Here is a 23,153-nt window from a genome sequence, read left to right as displayed (position 1 = left end):
TATAATAAAACATAAATGAAAATAATATCCTATGAATTACAATAGATGGTGTGATGATTAAGAGCTCGACCCATATACCATAAGGTTATGGGTTCGAGTCTTGCCATATCATGACACCATCTTATTGTACTAAGATATTTAAAATAGTATTTTCACTATTATTGTTTTATATGAATCATACTCGATTTCGTCTGTTTTATGCGATTTTCACACCATTGTTGAAAATCTTCACGACAACGCATTGATTTCCTAGCTAATAAATGTGTACTACCTAGTATATTTACATCAGCCGACCTATTCCTAATTATGTACACCTTATCAATACTTGTTTCCGTGCATAAGGGCCGGTTCATGCACCTTTTACACTGATTCCGCCTAAGGCCGGTTTTCTCCACGACGTCGGTGTTTCCACCCAATCTTTGAATCCTCTCCGTGTTGCCTTGGAGGAGTCCTCGATAGCAAACATGGTCTTCAACACTTCTTCAAAGCCCATGTTGGATTTTGTTGTCGTATCCCGTGGATAAGCCCATCAATAGGCACTCGATTAAAGGATGTCACTTGCAATCCTTCCAGTATTCTGCACCATAGCATCTCCGCCTTGTAGTCCCGCAAATAACGTGACACATCATTTCCGTTGAATTGCCCGTTCCGTTGAACAAGCCGCTCCAGTGTCACCACAATCTCTGACATCGCGTGTTGTTCTTGTAGCATCCGCTCAAACATCGTTATCATGTTGCTAGCCTCTTGTTGATTCTCCATCTCCTTGCGACCCGTTTTCATGTTGGGTTCACCAAATGTGCTGTGCCTTTCGGCGCTAGATCATTTGAGTGAGTCGGGTGGGAACCATTAGGGTTTTGGACTAGGAAGAGGAGAATTTTAAGGCAGATAAGAATATAAATAGATTATAAGAAAGAGATATAGAAACCTTATCAATACTTGTGCCCGCGCATAAGGACCAGTTCATGCACCTTTTACACTGATTCCGCTTAATGTCATTTTTGTCCACGACATCCACCACCACCAAACCGTGCATCCACCGGTATGTGTAAGATTAGCTCCTTTGCCAGAGAAGACCGGCCCGCGCTCACCCTTCGCTCTCCGGATCGCTGTTTGCTTCGGCCTAGTCGTTGTCGTGGCCTGCACTTGCCGGGTCTAGTTCGCCTTCGTGTCGCATCTTGAAGGCCTTGAAGCTCTACGAGATGGTAAGTGCAGTTGTCGTTTGTGCTTGTTATGGCGTAGGGCCCGAACTACCTCCTCGCGAACTTCTGTAGCCCCTTGTGCTGGTTGTCGAGGCTGTTGTCGTACACTAGCACCCAGTCGCCTTCTTCGATCTTCTTTGGTCGTAGCCGGTGCATTCGGTCGAACCAGCCCTTGTTCTTTGTCCTTGTCACGTGCAACTTCGCCTTCGCCCCCCCCACGTCCTCCGGTCTTCGCTCGCGTTGTCGAATCCGCGCCGCCAACAGCTCTTCCTGGCTCATCTCGTCTCTCCAATCTATTGCCGTCCACGAGGAAGTCGTCCGCTCCATTGGCATGATCGGCTTCTGCGCATACATCAGCTCTGTCGGCATGAACCCGGTTACCAAACTATGTGTAGTTCGGTCTGCCCACAATGCGTAAGGTAGAAGCCACGGTCAATTCCCGACTTGCCCTTCGCATGCCCATACTAACGCCTTCACAATCGGCTTGTGCCCGTGCTCTACCTTCCCATTCGCCTCCAGATTGTATGCCGTAGTGAGGGAAAGCTTAACCCCTAGCTGGCTGAAGAACTCGTCGGCTTTCTGCGCATCCAGCTCCCCCCGGTCAGCCATGATCTTTCCTACGCACCCGGATCGGCACACCACCTCCTCAATTAGGAACCGGCACACGACTACGGTCGTCTTGTTCGGCAATGCGCAACCCTCCACTTGATTCGTTAAGTCCTCTCGCACTGACACCAGGTACTGCATCTGCCCTACCCCCATAGGCATCGTCACTAAGTCCACCATCCATTTGAAGTGGACTGTTGACGGGTAGGTAGGGTGTAGCTCGTCTCGATTATGGATCGCGGAGTGCATCTGGAAATACTCACAAGTCATTACGAATTGATGAACGTCCCGATACAATCCCGACCACTAATACTTCTCCTTCAGCTTTTCGAATGTGGCCCACGTCCCGCGATGTCCGGCCCAAGGACTCTCGTGATACGCCGTTAGCAACACTTCCTGCTCTTCCTTCTTCACCACTACCCGGAGTGGGATGCCGCCTCGCTTCTTTGGGTATTTCCATATGCTTCCGTCCTGTAGGAAGAACCGATACGCTTTATTCTTGATCCGGTTAGCCTTTTCTCTTGTCCACGCTACGTCTGGCGTCGGTGGTTTTAGGAACCTGCCAATCCGGAGCCACTCCCCGTCGTACTCGCCCTCATCAAACTCATTAAGCGCTGGAGTGCTCCCTTCCGTCGTCGTCACGTAAGCCGACTCGAAGCAGCCCACACCGACTTCCTCGTCCTCCGAAACCATGCCGTTTTCGTCATCAAACCGCGCTCTCGAAAGCATGTCGGCCATGGCGTTGTCCTTCCCGGAGATGTGCCGTATCTCCTGATTCAGGGACTTAATGTACGCGATCCACCTGAGCATCGCCAGGTCCGGCGTCGCGCATCCGGAAACCATACCGAGGATCGGTAGCCAATCTGTCTCGATTATTACCTCTGTCTCGATCAAGCAGTCTTTGTCGACCTTGACCGCCGAAACGATACCCTAGAGTTCTCCTTTAACTTGGGCGTATCCTTGATATCGCTCGCTAAGTACTTTAGCTCTTGCCATTCTCTTCCTCTTGGTTGATCAACCATCCTATCCCGGTCGGGCTCGTGTCTACGGTCACGTAAATCGGGACCTCCTTACCGTAAACCGCTTTCCGGATTGCCGGTGCCACGGTAAGCACTTCTTTCAATCTCCGGACCGACTCCATATGTTCCCCGCTCCACTTGAAGTTGTGCCCTTTCTTTAACAACCCGTAGAGTGGTTCCGCGACGTGTGCATAGTGCGGAATCCAGATGTGGTAGAATGCGCACGCGCCCAAGAACCTCCGGACTTCTGTAACCGACTTGCAGTCTTCCTTCATTGCGGAGATGGCCTCTACCTTTGCCAGGGATGGTTTCCGGCCATAAGGCCCGCACAGGTGACCAACGACCATGATCTTTAATAGTCCGATAGCCGATTTCTCTCCTGAGAAGGTGAGCCGCACGCCCTCCAGCCTTTGTAGCACCTTCTCGCAGTCGCCGATGTGGTCCTGAACGAATTTCCGGCAACCGTCTAGTCCAACCGATTCGTCCATATCTTCCACTGGTCACCCTTTGATCGGGATTTCATCCAAGAACTGCATGGTGATGGCCGGGATGCAATCCCTCAACACTTTGTTCATTGCAATCACCATGTGTGCCACCGAGTTGGTCCCTCCTTGCAGAAGGGTACACATCCGCACTAGACCGAGAGGAGTCCGCATCGTCATAATGTTCCTGCTCTCTACGACTAGTTGGAATTGGTCGTAACCCGAGTACAGATCCCCGATTGAATAAATCGACCTTCCGGCGAAGGCCTCCGCGAACTTGTCAATGGTCGGCCCGATTCCTGCATTCTGAATGGTCACCTTGTTGAGTGGCGGCAGGTCCTGAATAAAGCGCAACGTGCCGTTCTTCTTTGGCACGGTAAACCACCGATTCAAATATGGGGCACTTGACGGCTCGAGGATGCCCATCTCCACCTTCTGCTTCAGCAACTCCATCAACTTCGGGATATGAGCTCTGGGTACCAGAATCAGCTTGAGATTCCATGGCACGTGCGGTATCGTGAAGATAACCATTGGCTCAACGATCGTCGGGTCTATGCACCCGATCTCCTCCGTCGAGAATGCAAAGGCCTTCCCGTGCTTCCCGAGGATTCTCTAAAACCGTTCCTCCTCTTGCCGGTAGTAAAATTTCCTACCTATGGTACACGTGTGGGATTCCTCTGGGGTGTCCGGACTATGGCGGCCCCATGCCTTCACAGCCCTCTCTAAAAATCCCCTCGGCTATCTCGGCCTGTTACGCTCATGGTTCGGTCGCACTATCAGAAATTGGACAGAGTGTCACCCATCTTGGCTCTTCACGCGTGCATACGCCGAACCGTTATCCAACACCTTTCTCTCCATGTGTGCCGTCGTAATACACGGTTCGCCGAGTATCACCGACTGTAAGGATGTCTCTTGCACGAAGAAGTGTTGGTCAATCTCGACATCGCCGATTTTCACACGTACATTGGGGTAGACCCGTGCAGCTCCTCCGTGGCACACGTCGCCGCACATATCTTCCACCTGTGCTTGATGTTGATCGGCCATTTTCCCTTCTTATAGAAGTCCATAGACATCAGGTTGATCTCGGACCCGTGGTCTATCAATGCCACCACCGGCTCCTGGACGTCCCCGATCCAAACGGGGGTCTCCATAGTGGCTCTAGCCCAGTGCAACCTCAAATAGTGGCTTTCCGCCAACTTGTCTTCCAGGGACATGTCTTCCAGATGCGTCGTCCGCACCTCCACGGGCTTCTCCGGTTCCGGCTCCGTTGAGAGTCGTTTCCGTTTCACCAACTCCACAATGGAATCGTGGAACTCCTTCTCTACAATTCCAAGCACCTCCCTCAGCGACATCTCCACATTGTTGTCGAGGATTTGTTCTTTGAGGACCTTTCGCAAGTCCGTCTTCCTCTCTATCTCGGTGCCCAGTCGGTAACCGGCCTGCTTCATCCGATCTTGTGGACCGGAACTATCAGAATCGTTCTTCCCCAATCCGCTCCGCGTCTCGTATCGTTTCGAAGGTCCGGCTCCCCCGGCCTTCCCTGCTCTCATGTCCTCCACCAGAACCTCATAGTTCTAGCACGCGGCTTCTACGAAACCGGTCTTCTCCTTGACCGGGTCGTCCCATCCGCTAACCTCCCGGATCTGCTTCTCCATGCGGTTCGCTTCCTCCATCCTCAGTCTTACTCCGGAGAGGCCTCGTAGCACCCTTTGCTGCCGTCGTCACCTCCTACCTGGATTCCGGCTTATGCCGAGTAGTGAATGGCTTTAACGTGTTGCGTCACGGCTTCTTCCATTAGCAACGCTCGATATTCAACTCCAAGGCTTTCTAGGTCTCGCTAGGGTGCACCCTCTCATTCCACAGGTACACAACATTAGTTCTGAATGCTTCTGCAAAGTCTGTGCACTCCTTCCAGATGTGACCGACCGCGTCACACCACATGCACCGCTGCCTTGCCGGAGGCCTCTGGTCGTGAGACGGTTCGCCGCTGTCTCTCCGGGCCTGCGCGATCGCGCACCATCTGCGTTAGCTCTTCCAGAGCCACTCCTTCGGATGGGCCCTTGACCCTACCGGTCGAGGTCGAGCCCGTCTCAAGCCAATCCCGGGTTCCCTCCTTTTGTTGCGTCGAAGGTTCCTCGTACTTCCTTGTCGAAACGACTACAAACTCTTTTAACGACGACCCAGTTGGCCATTAGCCCATCATCTGTCTCCAGCAGAAGACCCACTTGATCCTGATCCCGCACGTCCACCGCTTTGACGAACAACAGGACAGGGCTCGGGTCTAGCACGGTCTTTTCCAGTGTTGAGAGCCGCGTGAAGCGTTCCTCAAACTCTTAGAGGAGTGCCAACGCGTTCCTCCCCTTTCCGGGGGTCTCCACCCACTCCATGAAGTCCCGCTTAGAAAACCAAAGCACATCATCGAGCCTGTACTTTGAATTCTCCCCACATCCGGCACCCAGCTTGTACCTAGAGCACCTTTGCGTGGATGCCTGGTGTCGCCACCCAAGGGAATCCGGCCAGTCTCTTGTCCTCTGCGATGTCCCTCATGACCATCTCGGCTCGGTAGGCCTCTAAATAGCTCATGGCGTTCTTCCCACCGAACCGGCCTATTGTGCCGACAATCACTTCGATGGCCCTGTCGAGGGCACTTGTGCGCTCCCGAGCACTTACTATCTGATCAACGGCTGTTGCCATGGCTTCGGTAAGCTCTGATGCCCTCATCTTCGACTCCTTTGCCGCCTTGTTTCACATCGGGTTCACAAAATATGTCGTGTTGTTACGCTCTCACGTAGGAAACTAAGGCGGGACCACGGAGGCCTTGGACCGAGGAGTGCAAGAAACAAGGGGAGAGAGGAGAGCGCAAGCGTCGAACCGGTGGACACCGACTTCTGGCAAGTAGTGCTTACCAGCCAAATGGATCTCGACCGCATGTATAGAATGAACAGAGATGCACCCACACCAGACAGTGAAAAGGGAAAGCACGTAGAAACACAGAGAGAAAATGACCTGGATTATTAATTCCAACTATAAAGGGTTACAACACCCGTGAGATTACAACCGGCACACCGGTAACAGACCCAACGCACACACACACTTGCACGCACACAATGGAGCCTTTGCCGGAAGCACTCGGGCTTTCCTCTAAGAAGGGGCAACCCTTCCAGAAACCTATAGAGAACAACGATAAAGGAGGAGAAAGCTCGGTCCCCAGTCTGATAATGCTCTGTCCTCACCAAAATGCGATACCTGTTTCAACCTTCTCCCCTCTCTTTTATAGGCCGCCGGGGAGGGCCATCACATCCTGAATACATCATCTTTATTCTCTGTCCCTTCGGACAGAGATAAGCACCGATTTCCAAGCTAATAAATGTGTACTACCTAGTATATTGACATCAGCCGACCTATTTCTAATTATGTACACCTTATCAATACTTGTGTTCGCGCATAAGGGCCGGTTCATGCACCTTTTACACTGATTCCGCCTAAGGCCGGTTTTCTCCACGACGTCGGTGTTTCCACCCAATCTTTGAATCCTCTCTGTGTTGCCTTGGAGGAGTCCTCGATAGCAAACATGGTGTTCAACACTTCTTCAAAACCCACGTCGGATTTTGTTGTCATATCCCGTGGATATTGCCTTGAAGCCCATCAGTAGGCACTCGATTAAAGGATGTCACTTGCAATCCTTCCAGTATTCCGCACCGCAACATCTCTGCCTTGTAGTCCTGCAAATAACGTGACACATCATTCCCGTTGAATTGCTCGTTTCGTTGAACAAGCCGTTCCATTGTCGCCGCAATCTCTGACATCGCGCATTGTTCTTGTAGCATCCGCTCAAACATCGTTATCATGTTGCTAGCCTCTTGTTGATTCTCCATCTCCTTGCGACACGTTTTCACGTTGGGTTCACCAAATGTGTCGTGCCTTTCGGCGCTAGATCATTTGAGTGAGTCGGGTGGGAACCATTAGGGTTTTGGACTAGGAGGAGGAGAATTTTAAGGCAGATAAGAATATAAATAGATTATAAGAAAGAGATATAGAAACCTTGTAAATCCTACAAGTGTATTGTATTATATTATTCAACCCTTAGAATTCTAATAGTAAATTGGATTAGATTAGAAAAGCTAAATCGAAAATTGGGAATCACCCAAATATAGGCAATTTGATGAATATTTAGAACCCCAAATCGACAACAATCCATTACAATTTGCTCCCCACCTTTTTATAGTGATTGGAGAGACTAAGTATCGTCTACCACATGGTAAACATCATGCTTTTTCTAAAGTGTTCATGCACACTAGATGTGCATGAATAGCTTTTCCTGTTATGCTTTTTCTTCTAATAATAGTGTTTATGCACGTGAGATGTGCATGAATAGTTTTCTCGATCATGTGTTTTCTTTTAACTAAAGTTTTATGCACTCTACGTGTAAAAGTAGCTTTTCCTAAAAAATATCCGTGAAATAACCTTTGTATGTGGAATATCTACTTATGATGTGTTAGTATAATGGTTAAGCTACAAATTATTAACATGGAGGTAAAAGGTTCAAATCTTGCCCTAGGCATGGAGGTGGTTCACTCTTTTGGAGTGACAAGATGTCGGCAGTACGAAGGGAAGAACATTCCGGAGTAACCGGTCGACACTACGCAGGGAATGTCACAGCTCAGAAGTTTTGGCAAAGTGGGCTTTGGTGGCCAACGACGTAGAAGGACGTTGTAAAGCACTGTCAAGAGTGTGATTTCTGTTAGTGGATGGGTCAACAGACATCTCAGGCAAGGATGTTGCATCAATGGATCCTACCATTAGAGGCATTCCATAAGTGGGGAATAGACTTCGTCGGGCCATTCAAACTGGAAGCAACCAGAACAGGGAACAAGTATATAATTGTCGCCAACGATTAGTGTATGAAGTGGGTAGAGGCAAAAGCGCTCTGGGATAACATGGTAGTTTCCACAACAAAGTTCTTGTATGAAAACATTTGGTGCTGGTTGAAATGCTTGATTGAGCTAATCAACGATCAAGGCAGAACTTTTTACTAACCATGTTGTGGAAGGCCCGAGGCTATATTATGCCATCATACACGAGAAGAACACTTCATATTATCCATAGGCTAACGGACGAGTGGAATCGACAAATAAAACACTAGCTACAGACTGCGTTGTGGGCATACGGGACCACTTATAAGACAAATATCCAGTCGATCCTGTTCCGGATGACGTTCGAATTGGACGCAGTAATGCTGATAGAGTTTCAAATCCAGAGTCTCTGGGTACAGGTCTACGGGCGACAATGCGAGGAGTCGGAACAACGCCGATTGGAGAAATTGTTGGTGCTAGAGGAAGACCGATTAAAAAGCATATGGCAACTACGTGAAAGCCAGTGTCAATGAAAGGCATTTGTGGATCGGCATCGAAAGGGTAACAAGAAATTGTTCAGAATCGACAAAGTAGTGTTAGTATTCCATACTTGGATGGGTTTAATGCCGAGGAAATTAAGGTTTTGGTGGACTGGACCGTATTCATTTGGATAATCGACGAATTTAACGCTACATATCAGTTGGGCACATTAGCTGGAGACGAGGTACCGAAATGGGTGAATGAGTTCCCACTCAAACCCTACATAGGGCCAACACTATCAAATCCATTCGCTGGACGAAAGAAGAGTCGGGACGACACAAAAGACTCTGCTGAGGAAAAATCGGTGGGAGCCAAAAAGCCTAAAAGCCAAATGCTAAAAGTGGAAGTAGAGCCGTTTTGGCAAATTCCAACAAGTGGCGACCGGGGAGAATCATCCTCGAGATACAGACCGACACCACCGAAGGAGTAGGCCAATTATGGAGTTTTGTAATAAAATTTTTATTATTTAAAAATTTGATAAAAAACAAAACAACACCACGGTTCAGGGATATAAAATCTCTCACCATCACACGACGTGATGAAAATTTAATGCTCATAACAACGACACGTATCATGCATACCCTCAAGGAATTCCTGACTTAGAGTAAAACCTAAACAAAACAATAGTTTGGATGTCGAGAATTTTAGACATCATAGATCCTATCTTGTTAGTCTTTATCATTTCGACACAATTGCTTGTATGAAGGAGTTCTTGGGACACATTGGAACCATGACTATGTCGAAAGCATGCTAATCTCAATAACGGTGTAGCTATAAAAATTGTATATCATGCATGAGCATGCTTATTGCTAGAGGTGAGAAGACGAACACAAAACAATTGGCGTGAAGGACCTAACAAGGACGAAACTTATGTTCATCAAAACAAGGCAACCAATTCTTTTTTCAATGTTTGTGTTACGGTTTTTTCTAGGCCCACCCCTCCAAAGGGCAAGGGGGGAGGGCTTTCCAAAAATTCTCCAAGGCTCTCTTTCAAGAGCCAAGGAGGGGGGGTTGGAAATAGTTTTCAACCAGCAATTGACGCGTCTCGGGAAGCCCTCACTTACTACGTCATTGCCCCAAGCGCAAAAATGATTTGGCCCTTTGCTCCGCTTTCTCTTTTATAGCCATGCCCATCGCATGCCTCGCGATGTGGGACACATTGTCAGTGTGCGTACTACTAGCATGATTGAGATACCAAAGATGATTGACGCGTCTTGGGAAGCCCTCACTAACTATGTCATTGCCGCAAGCGCAAAGATGATTTGCCCCTTTGCTCCACTTTCTCTTTTATAGCCATGGCCATCGCATGCCTCGCAATGTGGGACACATTGTCAGTGTGCGTACTAATGGCATGATTGAGATACCAAACATTTTGTTGGAGACAAAACCTAAACCTAAATAATAGATATGGGTGGGATCTGAATTTTTTGTGTCATACACATAGATACATAAACATATACATACACATACAAACTTGTAGTAATGCGTTATATTGCTCATTTAAGTGAATCGGAGTCCATCGGGGATATTTACAACAACCGAGGTTATAAACATTCCAAATTCAAAGGATGTCATGATTAGACATATCACATGCCATAAGGGAATTCTTGAACTGTAAAAACTAAACAAAACAAAATTTTGGATGTCGAGAATTCAAGACATCGGATGTCCTATCTTGTTAGTCTTTATCATTTCAACACGATTGCTTGAATGAAGGAGTTCATGGGACAGATCGGAACTATGACTATGTCGAGAGCATACAAAAATTCTCCAAGGCTCTCTTTCAAGAACCAAGGAGGGGAATTGGAAATAGTTTTCAACCAGCAATTGGCATGTCTCGGGAAACCCTCACTAACTACGTCATTTCCGTAAGTGCAAAGATGAATTTGACTCTTTGCTCGTCTTTCTCTTTTATAACCATGTCCATCACATGTCTTGCAATGTGGGACACTTTGTGAGTGTGCGCACTAATGTCATGATTGAGATATCAAACATTTTATTCGAGACAAAACCTAAACCTAAATAATAGATTTGTGTGGGATGTGAATTGTGTGTATTGTACACATGGATGTGTGTGTGTGTGTGTGTGTGTGGTGTGTGTGTGTGTGTGTGTGTGTGTGTGTGTGTGGATGGATGGACGTAAATACATTGATACATGCCCAAGGCCCACAAATGCGATGATGAGAAATTAGGGTTTTACCCAAGGGCCATAAAGGAGATGATAGATGTGAATTGATTCGCTTAACAATGAAATGGTCAATTTGTTATCATCTCACCTGAAAGCTAACAAATTCTTGGTGTGGCGATGCTGAAGTTATAGAATTATAGAAGACTTTTCCTTCGACAACTAAAGAGAAAAAAAAATACAAGAGACACAAGGCAACAAAAATGTAAGGAGGAAGTTTGAGACAACGTTGATCTTTACTGGCAACATAGCCCTACTTTTATCATTTGTGGAAGTGTTGTCTTCTCCATCAATCTCATGCACTACTCGCATATATAGGTAAACCTTCTTCTTTCTCCTTCGTGGTATGTGTGAGCACATGTAGGTAGAAGCAGAATAGCAAGTAGTACTATGGAGGGTGCTTTGATTACGATGTAATTTGAAGGAGACATGCTTTAGACATCCACTGATGTCAATTTATTTTTGCTTTCATGTTGTGATCATGTTTTTCACTCAGTACCAAGTTTGTTATAAACTTGATGCTTTGGTGATTCCACTGTGATGGTGATTAAATTTTAGATATTGACATTGTAAATCATTTTGTAAGATTGGTAGCCCTAAATGCAACAAGGAGTTTTTGTATTTGCATTCCCATATTTATAACCTACGAAGCTTGAAAGTTAAAAGAAAACTATTTCATTTCGTTGTGTTTGCTTGTCAATTTGAATTTTGACACTGCTTTTTCCCATCATAATTGAATCACTAAATGCTTGATATGATTCTTGCGTATGCCCAAAGACACACCATTCTTAAAACATATAAAGTATTTAAAAAGGAGTAGAGTTTGTGAACTCCCATCTACGATCATTCTTTAGCATAGTCCATGAGCACGGGGTAACCAACCTAACCTAAATCGAAGTAGACAATGGAAAATATAGAAATTGGTGGTGCTATTACAATATAGCAAAATGTGATATGTCAAAATGAAAGCATGTCCCTGCAACACCCATTCTAGCATATTTGGGAAACATAGGAGCCAACTCTTTGCTTCTTTGTGGTCCTAATGTATCCAAACCATGTCTTGAATTTGAACTTGATGAGCAGAAGTTAAACCAAAACTCACAAATAGAGTGAATTAATAAGTGTTTTCTTGTTCACACTATTTTTCACTATGATGCTAAGTTTATAGACCATGATTTTAGCAATAATTTCAGAATAGTTTGTGTATTTCCTTTTATTGTCCATGCAATTTTTAGGAAGAAGGAAGGAGATGCAACCATTATGGGAGTTATTGTGTAATATTACTATATATTACATCTGAAAGGCTTCTTGGTCTAATATTTTCCATGAAGCTAGAGCCTCACTAGTTGAAATGGTGCATAATATTTGGCTAGACATGATGCATACTTTAAAAGGACAATGAGATTGTCTTATTGGAGATTCTGAAGCAAAAGTTGCTCAGCACCATCAGTTTCTTACTCAATGGAGAGCTATTAAACTTTTGTCGTCCTTTATGACACTTTCAGCCACCAAGATGGTTGTTCCGTCCACCGATCACTTGAGAATGGAAACAATGTAAATGCTTTATACTAATGAATGGATATCTTTTACAACAAAAAGGAAAGCAAAAATATTAGGCATATAAACATAATGAACACATACACATTTGTTAGGGTTTTGATTTTCTAGGCCCACTCCTTCGCAAAGGAGGGAGCCTTTACAAAAATTCTCCGGGGCTCCCTTGGTAGGAAGCAGGGGAGGGGGGTTGGAAATAGTTTTCAACCAGCAATTGACGCGTCTCGGGAAGCCCTCACTAACTGCGTCATTGCCCCAAGCGCAAAGATAAATTTGATTGTTTCATCCACCTTTCCATTTTATAGCCATGGCTCTCCCCTGCCTTACTATGTGGGACAACTTCTTAGTGATCATATGATTAGCAAACAAACTTGCTTTTTCTTTGTTCTATTCCTCTTCTTTGTACTTAATCAATGGAGACTTGAGGTCCATAAAAGACATAGTAATCTAATTTCTTTCCTTTTACTTCCATTTAATTCTTATGTTATGGTAACTGATCCAGATTGAAGGTCTTTGCATATACATATGTTTACCTACAGATTCCCCATTGGTACTTTGTCGAAATTAGCACTCTTCTCACTTTGAAGCTCAAAATTCTTATGGGTTATGGAAACATTGCAATTATCCATCTCATTGTAATCCATTCCAGTTATCCATCTCATTCTAATCCATTCCAATTATGCATCTCATTCTTTTAATCCGTCTCACTCCATTCCATTCCATTCCATTCCATTAATCCATCTCCCTCCAATCCATTCCATTAATCCATCTCATTCCCAATCCAATCCATTCCATTCCATTTTGCACGTTCCATGCACTCTCGTGGAAGTCGAGCACAATAAAACAAATACATTTTTAGAGTAATACCTACATACTCTACATAAATACATGCATGCATGCATGCGTACGTACATACCATATCTCTATGCCCCCTAAAGAACATACATACATACCATATCGCTATGCCTCGTAAATTATATTATTCCACGCTACACCAACCTTATTGTCGAGCTCAGTGTACATAATGAACTCGGGCTAGATAGCGCCCATGAACCACACAACACTTGTTCGAGATCGTACCATCTTAACAATTTGCTCGAGCTTATACGCCTTAGTTACTCAGAACCCAAAACATTTAGCCACACTCTTTGCAAATTCCAATCCAAAGTAACGACACACTTATTGTTTGAACTATATATATAGAAGTCCCCTATTTGCCCAAATGATTGTTCAACCGTTGAACTTGTTTGGAGCCTTATATCTTTACATCATATATATAAATGGAATGTAAGTTTCCAATAGAAATGCATAAACATGCTACGAAATTTTTATTAATTTCCTACTTGATCTCATGACTTTCTTGGATTCTCTCACAATCTTTAATTAATGTTGAATAAGAAACTCATTTGATTAGTTTGCATATAGCTATGCATAGCCAAACAAGAACAAAGGAAGCGCATTGCAAATATGCTTGAGTGGTCTCACACCACCGTTCAGCGCAATGAGAACCGTCGTTCTAGCAAAGGAGAATCCTCACTATTTTTTCGATCTTCAATCAATGTTGTTGGTTGAAGAAAACCAAGTTTGAACAAGGACCAATGCCTTGGAAGGCCACATGATCTACTCACACTCGGACAGAGGAAGAGGACGCGGTTGAGCAAGAAGAGGACAATCGAGCGCAGATATTGCGGCAAAATTGTCCACCACGAAGAAGAGTGCCGGAAGAAGAGAAGTGAGTCAGCTTCCACAAGTCCACAACTCACAAACTACGACACCAACTCTGAATACAACGACTATGGTAGACTATTCGTAATGAGACATAGAGGGAACTTCATGATGGCCTCTGACTCAACATGCACCTCCAACTCAAAAGACGTATTGTTCATCGACTCCGGTGCCTCACATCATATGACGTTAGACCAAAAGTGGTTTTGTGACTTAAGAATGGCAGACCAACCAGGCTACATAGAGACGAGAGACGATACCATACATCCCATTCGGCACATTGGCAACGTTCCATTCGGCAACGACAGCAAACACAATTGCATCAAGAATGTCTTGCATGTGCCTACAATAACAAAGAATTTGGCCTCAGTAGGCCAAATTGTGGAGCAAGGAATGCAAGTTCGTTTCAACAACGAAGGATGCTTTATAGAAAAGATGGCCGACTCATAGCTAGGGGACGGAAAGAAGGCCGAATGTTTATCCTCCATTCAGACGAACTAAAATTGGCCATGTATGCCAAAGGTCTCAAGACCGAGATGAGCATCGAGTTGTGGCACAAGAGAATCAACCACATCAATCTCCAACGGCTTTGAGCGATGCAATCAAAGGGAGTTGTCATCAGACTTCCGGCCTTTGAGTCGAAACGAGTCAATCGAGTGCGTGAAGCATGTCAACTCAGCAAACAACATCAACTCCCATTTCCAAAGGAGAGATACGTAAGCAAAGGCCTCCTTGATGTCATCCACTCGGACGTATGGGGACTAGCTCAAATGCCAACTATCGGAGGATGCCGGTACTCAGTCACCTTCATCGACAACTACTCCCGCTACACATGGATCTTCACGATGAAGAAGAAGAGCGAAGTGCTCTCCCACTACCAAAAGCTCAAGGGCCAACTGGAGAAAGAAACGGGTCGGCATATTCGATGCCTACGATCGGATGGAGGAAAGGAGTACTTCTTTGACGAATTCATCTCCTACCTCCAAGGTATTTGAAGAGAAATTTAGTGCCGACACACACCTTAGAAAAATGGAGTAGTCGAAAGAAAAAAAAGACACATACTTGAGGTAGCACACACCATGATGCATGAGAAGGACATGCCGAAGCGGCATCCACGACCGTCTATCTCATGAATCAATGCACCACTAATGGAGTGCATGAGCTAACTCCATATGAGCTCTTTGTTGGAAGGAAGCCGATCCTTTTGCACCTCAAAGTGTTCGGAAGCATTGTGAATGTACGCATCCTGAACAAACAATGACAGAAGCTCAACGCGAAGTCAGCGCAATGTATCCTCTTAGGTTACTCATCTGAGCAAAAGGGATACAAGTGCTTCAATCCTTCAACCTGAGCAGTTCGGGTGTAGGGACATAGTCTTTGACGAATCGGCATCATGGTATGAGCCCGATTCGGCTCCATCCAAACTGACTGAGGAACAATTGGTCGTCAACTCGGATGACGATATTCAGCAAAGTCCTTTACCAAAGGGCAATCCAAGCTCTACTGAGCTAAGTGGACCATACGAGCCTTCAAGAACTCCAAGCACCTCTCAACCAGGGGCCGGATCGAATAAAGGCAAATGTAAGATGCCCGAATATGAAGTCCACCACCCTGATGAAAGTGATTCAGATGTGTCGACTTGCTCACTAGACAGTGAGTTTGGTGTACCCATTATGTGGACACTCAAAGTAGAAAAGGGCTCACATCGGCAAACGAAAAACTTCGACGCTCATGTTCAGAGAAGAACCCGGTCACTCGGTTCGGCTACGAGTATATGGCCCATCATTACGCCTTCGTGATGAAGGTCATGACCGAACAAGAGCCTGAAAGCTTTACAAAAGCTGCTCATCACCCCCGATGGTTAGCAGATACATGGATATAGAGATGCAAGCATTCGGCCTTCGACCATTTAACACTACAAGCCTTTGTCACAGGCTTGAGGGGGAGGAACCAAAACTGCCATGGAAATGCCGACGTCAAAAACCGAACAGAAGCCAACACCAAAAGCCGAAAAACGCTACAAAAGTGGATGTCAGACGCCTCACACCCAAGCTTGAGGGGGAGTACAAGAGAGAATCGAACATCAACCAAAAGAAGCCGATCCAAGTTGAGCTTGAGGGGGCGTGTTGAGAATCAACCTCAACTTAGTCTAGTGTGTGAACACACCCTTTGAGAATCTATGAACACTCAAAGGTCAAAAGTCACCACTCTTCTCTACACATTAACTATGTGTCATAGAATCATATTCTATGACACATAACTAATGAGTCTTCATATTCCCCATGGTTTTAGAGATAAAGTGGGTGTTGTAGTGAGCTAATGAAGAGAGAGGGTGACCTTATATAAAGCACCCTCCTCCTACTTCATATAGTGTCGGTTGTTGCTCCTTGTAATGTTACATTTTTGTACTAAATATTCTCCTTGTCAATATACATTTTCTTCTTGAGTACCTCATTTCTCTTATCTATCTTGTGTCTCTCTTCTCTCTTCTCCTCTCCTCTTCACACACACACATACACACACACACACACACACACATGTAACTATTCCGTTGCACAAAATCATATCCAATTCTTTACAAGTTACTATTATGTCGAGAGAAATATTCCAATGACATATGACACATGACACCTTCAATGTGGAAAGAAACTGAACTACAATGACTTTCAAATCATAAGAACAAATGACAGAGTATAATATCATGTGAATACCCCGAACTAGAATGGAGAGTAAAGACAACATGTATATATGCAAATAGTGAGTGAGAGAGAGAGAGAGCATAGACAAGAGAGCAAGAAAGAGAGAGAGGATGTAGACAAGAGGGAGAGAACTGAATTATGCTTCCGTAATTGGTGTTGTTCACCTTGATTTTAATCAAGGTGCACCCAAATAAATATACAAGAATGTGGAGATATCCATGTAAGCTAGGAAACATCTAGAGAGTGCATGAAGATGCATTCTCTAGAAGTTTCTTGAAAGTTCTGTACATTCTTGTAATAAGTTGAATCTTATACAATATAATAATGCATAGATGGATGTAGCTTAACTAGTAAGATTGCCCAATAAGACCAAGAGGTCATGTGTTCAACCCCTTACATTCTATCGTGTCGAAACTTAAACTCTAAGTTCAACAAGTCATATAACACAAATTATAAATAAACTCAAACTATACATTAGGTCAAATTTTAACAATTAATATTATTCAAACTATACATTTAGCCACGTGCATTCAATATATAACTAACTATAACTAAGTCTAGTACGGGGGGCTCTACAGGATTAACCGATTGTTCCAGATTGTCCTCATTGGCATCTTCAGTAAGATCACCTGAATCATGGATATGTTTAGACTCTAATACATCTTCTAAGTCCAGAAGGTTCCCTCGTTCTTCATCTATAAGTTCCATTGGTTCTTTGGAAGTCATCTGGAACATCTCTGTTTCAATTATATGCTTTGCCCAAATTTCTTGGTCTTGATCGGGACAATCCCAGATACCTTGGGATGCAACATAGTTCCTGAACATCTTTAATGCACATGTTGTAGTAACTTACCTTTTAGTAGAATGGAATTGCACATGTAAAAAAAAATTTGAATCATAGTCTACAAGTTAATCTAAATTAATGTGATTAAACTTATATCATATACATGTGCTAGAGAACAAATCTAAAACCCAATCATCTGGGTTTGAAAAGATGTCGATTAGGCAATTGATTAATCTTTGCGGTTTTTGATAGGGGTTCAAAAGACTCTTATCGCTAGATACATGGTGTAGCTTCTTCATCACAACTAGGGACATAATATAATTGACAACATTTCTTTTCGAGGCAGCGAAGGATCCACGATGGATCGAAGCATGAATGAGGAGATGCATGCATATGCAAGAATGAGACATCGGATCTCGTTCCCCGTTCTCCACACAAGAAAGCGATTGGTTGCATATGGATATATAAAATAAAATATAATGTTGATGGCTCAGTGAACCGCTACAAGGCACAACCTTCCTTCAAGGCGAATTAGCAGAGGAAGACCTCATGATTCAACCATCTGGTTTCGAATCGATCAAGCATCCGACCATAGTCTTCCAACTCAAGACGCCATTGTACAGACTCAAGCAAGCACCACTCAAGCAGATCACTGAGTATCTTTACCAAATCGGCTTCCACATGTCAAAATCGGATAACTCCCTCTACATCAGAAGCAAGTCGGACAAATCGATTGTCATCATCCTATACATGGATGATCTGGTTATCAGAGGAAAGAATCTGGCCGATATTAGTAATGTCAAATCACTCCTATCCGGCACATTCGAAATGAAAGATATGCATGAGGTCCATTACTTAGACACCAATCAGGATTATGATCTCTAAGCGGCATTATATCCTCAACTTGATCTACAAGTTTGGGATGACTAAATGCAAACCTGTGTTAACCCTCCTTGATCGAAACCTCAAGCTCGATGCCGACTCGGAATAGAAGAGTGAGCTGACTCAGTATTGACAACTGATCGGTAGTTTAATCTATCTTACCATCACACAACCTGGCCTCAACTATGTAATCGGTCTACTTAGCTAATTCATGTAGAAACCTCGGATATTTATCTGGATTGTGCTAAGAGACTACTCAAGTACGTCCGTGGGATGATGGATTACGACATCATGTATAAGTCGGACATGATCTTTCAACTCGAAGGGTACACAGATGCATATTGGGCCGACTATAAGGTCGATAGAAGATCGACCTCATGGTTGATCTTCTCCCTTGGCAGCGGAGCTATCTTTTAGAGCAACAAGAAGCAGCTAATAGTTGCACTATCAAGCACATAAGCCGAGTATAGGGGCGCGGCAATCGCCACATGTGAAGTTGTTTGGCTGAAAAGAACATTCAAGGATCTAGGCGTTCCCATCAAGGATCTGATTCCATGCATGAGCAATATCCATCTGGCTCGGAACCCGGTGTTCCATGCATGCACAAAACGTATCGAAGTGCACTATCACTTCATCAGAGAGTGCGTTCAGGCTGGAGATGTCGACTTGCATCACATCAACACGTACCTTCAAGTAGGAGACATATTCACAAAAACCTTGGGAGTCGATAAGCTCAAGCAATTCATGACAGGCCTTGGCCTAGCAATAGCCGCATTGCGAGCTTGAGGGGTAGTACAATATAGTATTGCCAATCGATTCAATCAATTTAGCAGTCTAATTGACTCAGCCCATCAATCAATCGAAGCTGACCAAGGGGAGTCGAAGCACGAAGCCAAACAAGACACACAAATCGAATGTAATGAAGGAGAAAAGTTGAAGGCGACCTAACTAACCATCCAGTCATAGAACTGAAAAACCCAGAAAGCTGAAAGGAGCCAAACAACTAGACAATCTCTCCGACGACCGGAAGTTGTGTTTGAAGGGGCATGTTGTAAATCAAACCAGAATTCCCCAATGAAATGGTTTTCACACTAGCAATGGACACACTAGTCTAGTTTTGTAAAAGGGCAGTTGCCCTAGGTTAGTTTGTACTTAAACCAACCTTTTATAACTTAGTTATTGTTGCATATATTTTCAATTTTGTTTAATACAACTTCTTGTTCTCTATCTCTAAGTTCACACACACACACACACTCTCTCTCTCTCTCCCCCCCCCCCCCCTCCCCCTCTGCCTTTTGTCATACACACAGTTCCTTCCGCTGCACAAGATCACCTACACCCTCCACTTCTTTACAAACATGATACCAAGGAAAGTTACGGATCAAATGATGGACCGAATAAATACCCCTATATGTATGCAATAATTGTGGGATGCAATTGGGGATATGAACAAACAAAGTTGTGTAGGCATTTCCGGACTTCCAATATACTTTTACATCAAACATTGGGATCTAATTAAGGATGACATGATGGTAGGGATGCAATACATTATGGAAGAAGGTTTAATGCCTACAACAATGTGCAGAGGAATGATTTATTTGATGCCCAAGCATGGAAAAGACCTGACAATGCTCGATAATTGGCGACCAATGATGATTCTCACCAATGCTTATACGATAATGGCTAAAGTTGTAAGTAGTTGATTGAAAACAGTACTAGGGGATATTGTACATGCAACGCAAACTGGCTTCCTAGAAAACTGGCACATTGTTGACAATGTGGTAACTTTTTGGGATTATTCAGCATGGCCAGAGGAGGAAGAAGTGCACTTGGCAGTAATGCTACTCGACTTCAAAAAAGCATATCATAGGATCTCATGGGAACTCCTCGACGCAATGATGGACTCCCTAGGCTTTGACAAGCAATGGATCCTTGGAACGACAACCTTTTACAAAGGTGCATCCAACTAGGTTTTAATGGCTTGAAGTATGGGGAAGAGTTTTAAGACGTCACGATTAGTATGTAAAGGATGCCCATTGGTCATGTACCTATATATCATTGCAGCAGAAGCTTTGCATTATCAAATTATTGATATATATTGCAAATACAAGGCCTCCCCTTGCCCGATGATACAGGAATGCTACTTGATACTGAATATGTTGATGACACAACAACTTAAGTTAAGGGTGATGCAATTAACTTGGACAAATTGCAAAGTGCAGTTGATGAGTTCTGTAGGAGCTCAAGTGCTAAAATAAATTGGAATACATCAATGGCATTTGGATAAATAATATGCATGTGTTAAATTGGGCTTTGCACCCCAATTTCTGATGGTTGAGGAGAGGAGAAGCTATTAGATACTTAGAATTCAATTTTGGTATGGACATTGATTGATCAGAACACTACAATCTACTAGTGGACAAAATAAAAGCGAAGCGAATATGGTGGAATGCAAGAAAGCTATCGTTTGCGGGCAAGATCTTGATTGCAAATCAGATTCTAATGGCCACTATATGGCATACTGCTGCATGTTGGATAATCGTGCCCAAGTCAATGAAATTGATAAAAAGAATTATCATAAATTTCTTATGGGGAGCACAGAGGAAAAACAAGCTCAAGCAAAGGTTGCTTGGATCACACTTATAAACGAAAAACGTGAAGGTGGGGTGGGATTGATAGATCTTGTGGTGCAAACAAATGCCTTGTTAGCCAAATTGGTGGTCATGAGTTTGCAACCACCTGAGGCACCTTGATAAATTCTATGGAGACACAAATGGAAGATGTGGTTGCCAACACAAGCAGCAATTTTGGGGTTTTGTGCCAAAAATGTGACCCAAATATTGGGGATGTATGTAGAGTATATGTGTTGCTGGAATTATGAAGGCGTGGCAAGGAATCAAAAAGAGGATCACATATAGGTGGAGAAATGATGCATACGCAAGGATGTACATGCCAATTGTGTGGAACCCACTTATTAGAGATGTGGATGGGTTGATGATAAGACATAAAGCAAGCTTCAAATGGGCCAACTTAATCAATGCCCAAGGGAATGCATTAGTGTACTAGAAGAGGTTTCTATCTAATGATGTGGGCCCCCAAAAGGCTAGAATATGGAGGATAAGCAGGGGTAAAAACATGCTCAAGAGAATTATAGATGCCATTGCACGCAACAGGCAAACCTTGGAAGATGAGGATATAATTACCTCCGAAATTGAATGGAAAGGACTTATAGATGTTGAGAATGATCTAATTGGAATTAAGGGAATGAAAGCAGGATCTAATGAAGCATGCTACCACAAAATAAAGAATGGAATGGCAATACGTAAACAACCATATTATCGCATTGAAAGGACGATCAGACTGATTGCAAAAAATTGGAAAGGATATGATGATTGACCCGAGGTAGATCACACCGACAACAATGTGTTGGCCAATAGAAAGGCATTCGGATCAACTATCATGGGACCTAGTGACGTATTTCAAGAGAACTCAAGGATGAATTGAGGGCCCAAAGTTGGTTCAATTTTTCAGGTACCACACAAATTGGGAGGCAATTTATGTTGGGAAAACAGGTCCCTCTGGATGGGAAGGAGAGCACGAGTGGGATTAGTTGGATCCGAAGGAAAAGAAAGATCGGAATAGCTCTAAAGTTGTATTGGTATAAATATAACTAGGGCAAAGCTTTATGATGTTGTTGATAGAGTTGTTGTAACTAACTATGTGCAAAGAGAGTGAGAGTGAGAGAGAGTAACTCTGTTGTAGTCGTCGTGTGACGAAGAAGAGCTCAAGGTTGTTGCTTTGGAGCCTCTTACTTGTATTCATCTCTTACCATAGTGATTATGTTCGGAGTCCGTGGGCTCCCGTGGTTTTCCCATTATAGGGTTTCCACATTAATATCTTGTGTCCAATATTTCTATTTTATGTTTTCTCTCCTTTGTACTTAAATCTCGATTGTGGCCGAGACCCATTTCTCTACAAATTATTCTAGAACAAGAACATGGAAATATTGAAGCACATAAATTTTGAATAAATGAGAGCATTAGTGAAAACTTATTAGATAAATTCTAGAAAATGATATGGCATGATAGTAGTGACCGCAAGATAATGATATGCTCATGGCTTATTGCGCTTAGAGCCTTGTCGGTAGGGATGGGGTTATAGGCCCCAATGTAGACCCTTGATGTAGTGCATGTGGACAACTACAAAGGATTTCCCATTGTCAATGGGAATGTCGCAACGCAACAACTGTATGGGGAAGGGCATTACCTTTGCTATGCCATGGCTCTAGCTCATTTACCCTCAAATGGGAACATGTGTGCTAGAACTATCTTGAGGATGATGTGGAGAAATATGATAGCACATGCAAAGCAACATACGGAGGGGATAATGGAATTGTTTGGGGGTTGATCACTAATAACAGGGTACCATGCAGAAGCAAAAATTTGGAGATCTATGAATGTTGCTTGCACCCATTATCATATGGTGCATATGGATGACAAGTTGTACCAAGGTATTTTCAACAAACAGATGGCCTCCAGTTGAAACTATTAAGCTAATATGGCACACACTAACAACTACATTGAGGGCACAATATGACAGGATTGATGGAACAGATGATGCTTCAC

General features: G+C 43.9%; 2 non-coding genes and 1 pseudogene across 2 annotated transcripts; all 3 read right to left on the bottom strand.

Annotated features, from left to right (window-relative positions):
• Nucleotides 1–9,630: 9,630 nt before the first annotated feature.
• Nucleotides 9,631–9,789, bottom strand: LOC147860042 (U4 spliceosomal RNA). The gene has a single exon (XR_015530295.1). It is a non-coding gene; the product is annotated as a U4 spliceosomal RNA (small nuclear RNA).
• A 654-nt stretch (nt 9,790–10,443) lies between these two features.
• On the bottom strand, nt 10,444–10,581 carry LOC147860041 (U4 spliceosomal RNA; annotated as a pseudogene).
• Nucleotides 10,582–12,551: 1,970 nt separating this feature from the next.
• On the bottom strand, nt 12,552–12,707 carry LOC147860040 (U4 spliceosomal RNA). Its single transcript, XR_015530296.1, has one exon. It is a non-coding gene; the product is annotated as a U4 spliceosomal RNA (small nuclear RNA).
• Nucleotides 12,708–23,153: the final 10,446 nt, after the last annotated feature.

The sequence above is a fragment of the Azolla caroliniana genome, unplaced genomic scaffold (genome assembly GCF_043228905.1).
Source record: "Azolla caroliniana isolate FFs.n. ecotype wild unplaced genomic scaffold, voAzoCaro1.0.p SCAF_9, whole genome shotgun sequence".
Lineage (NCBI taxonomy): Eukaryota > Viridiplantae > Streptophyta > Polypodiopsida > Salviniales > Salviniaceae > Azolla > Azolla caroliniana.
Note: the sequence above shows the minus strand (reverse complement) of the source record. Positions and strands in the feature narration are given on the sequence as shown.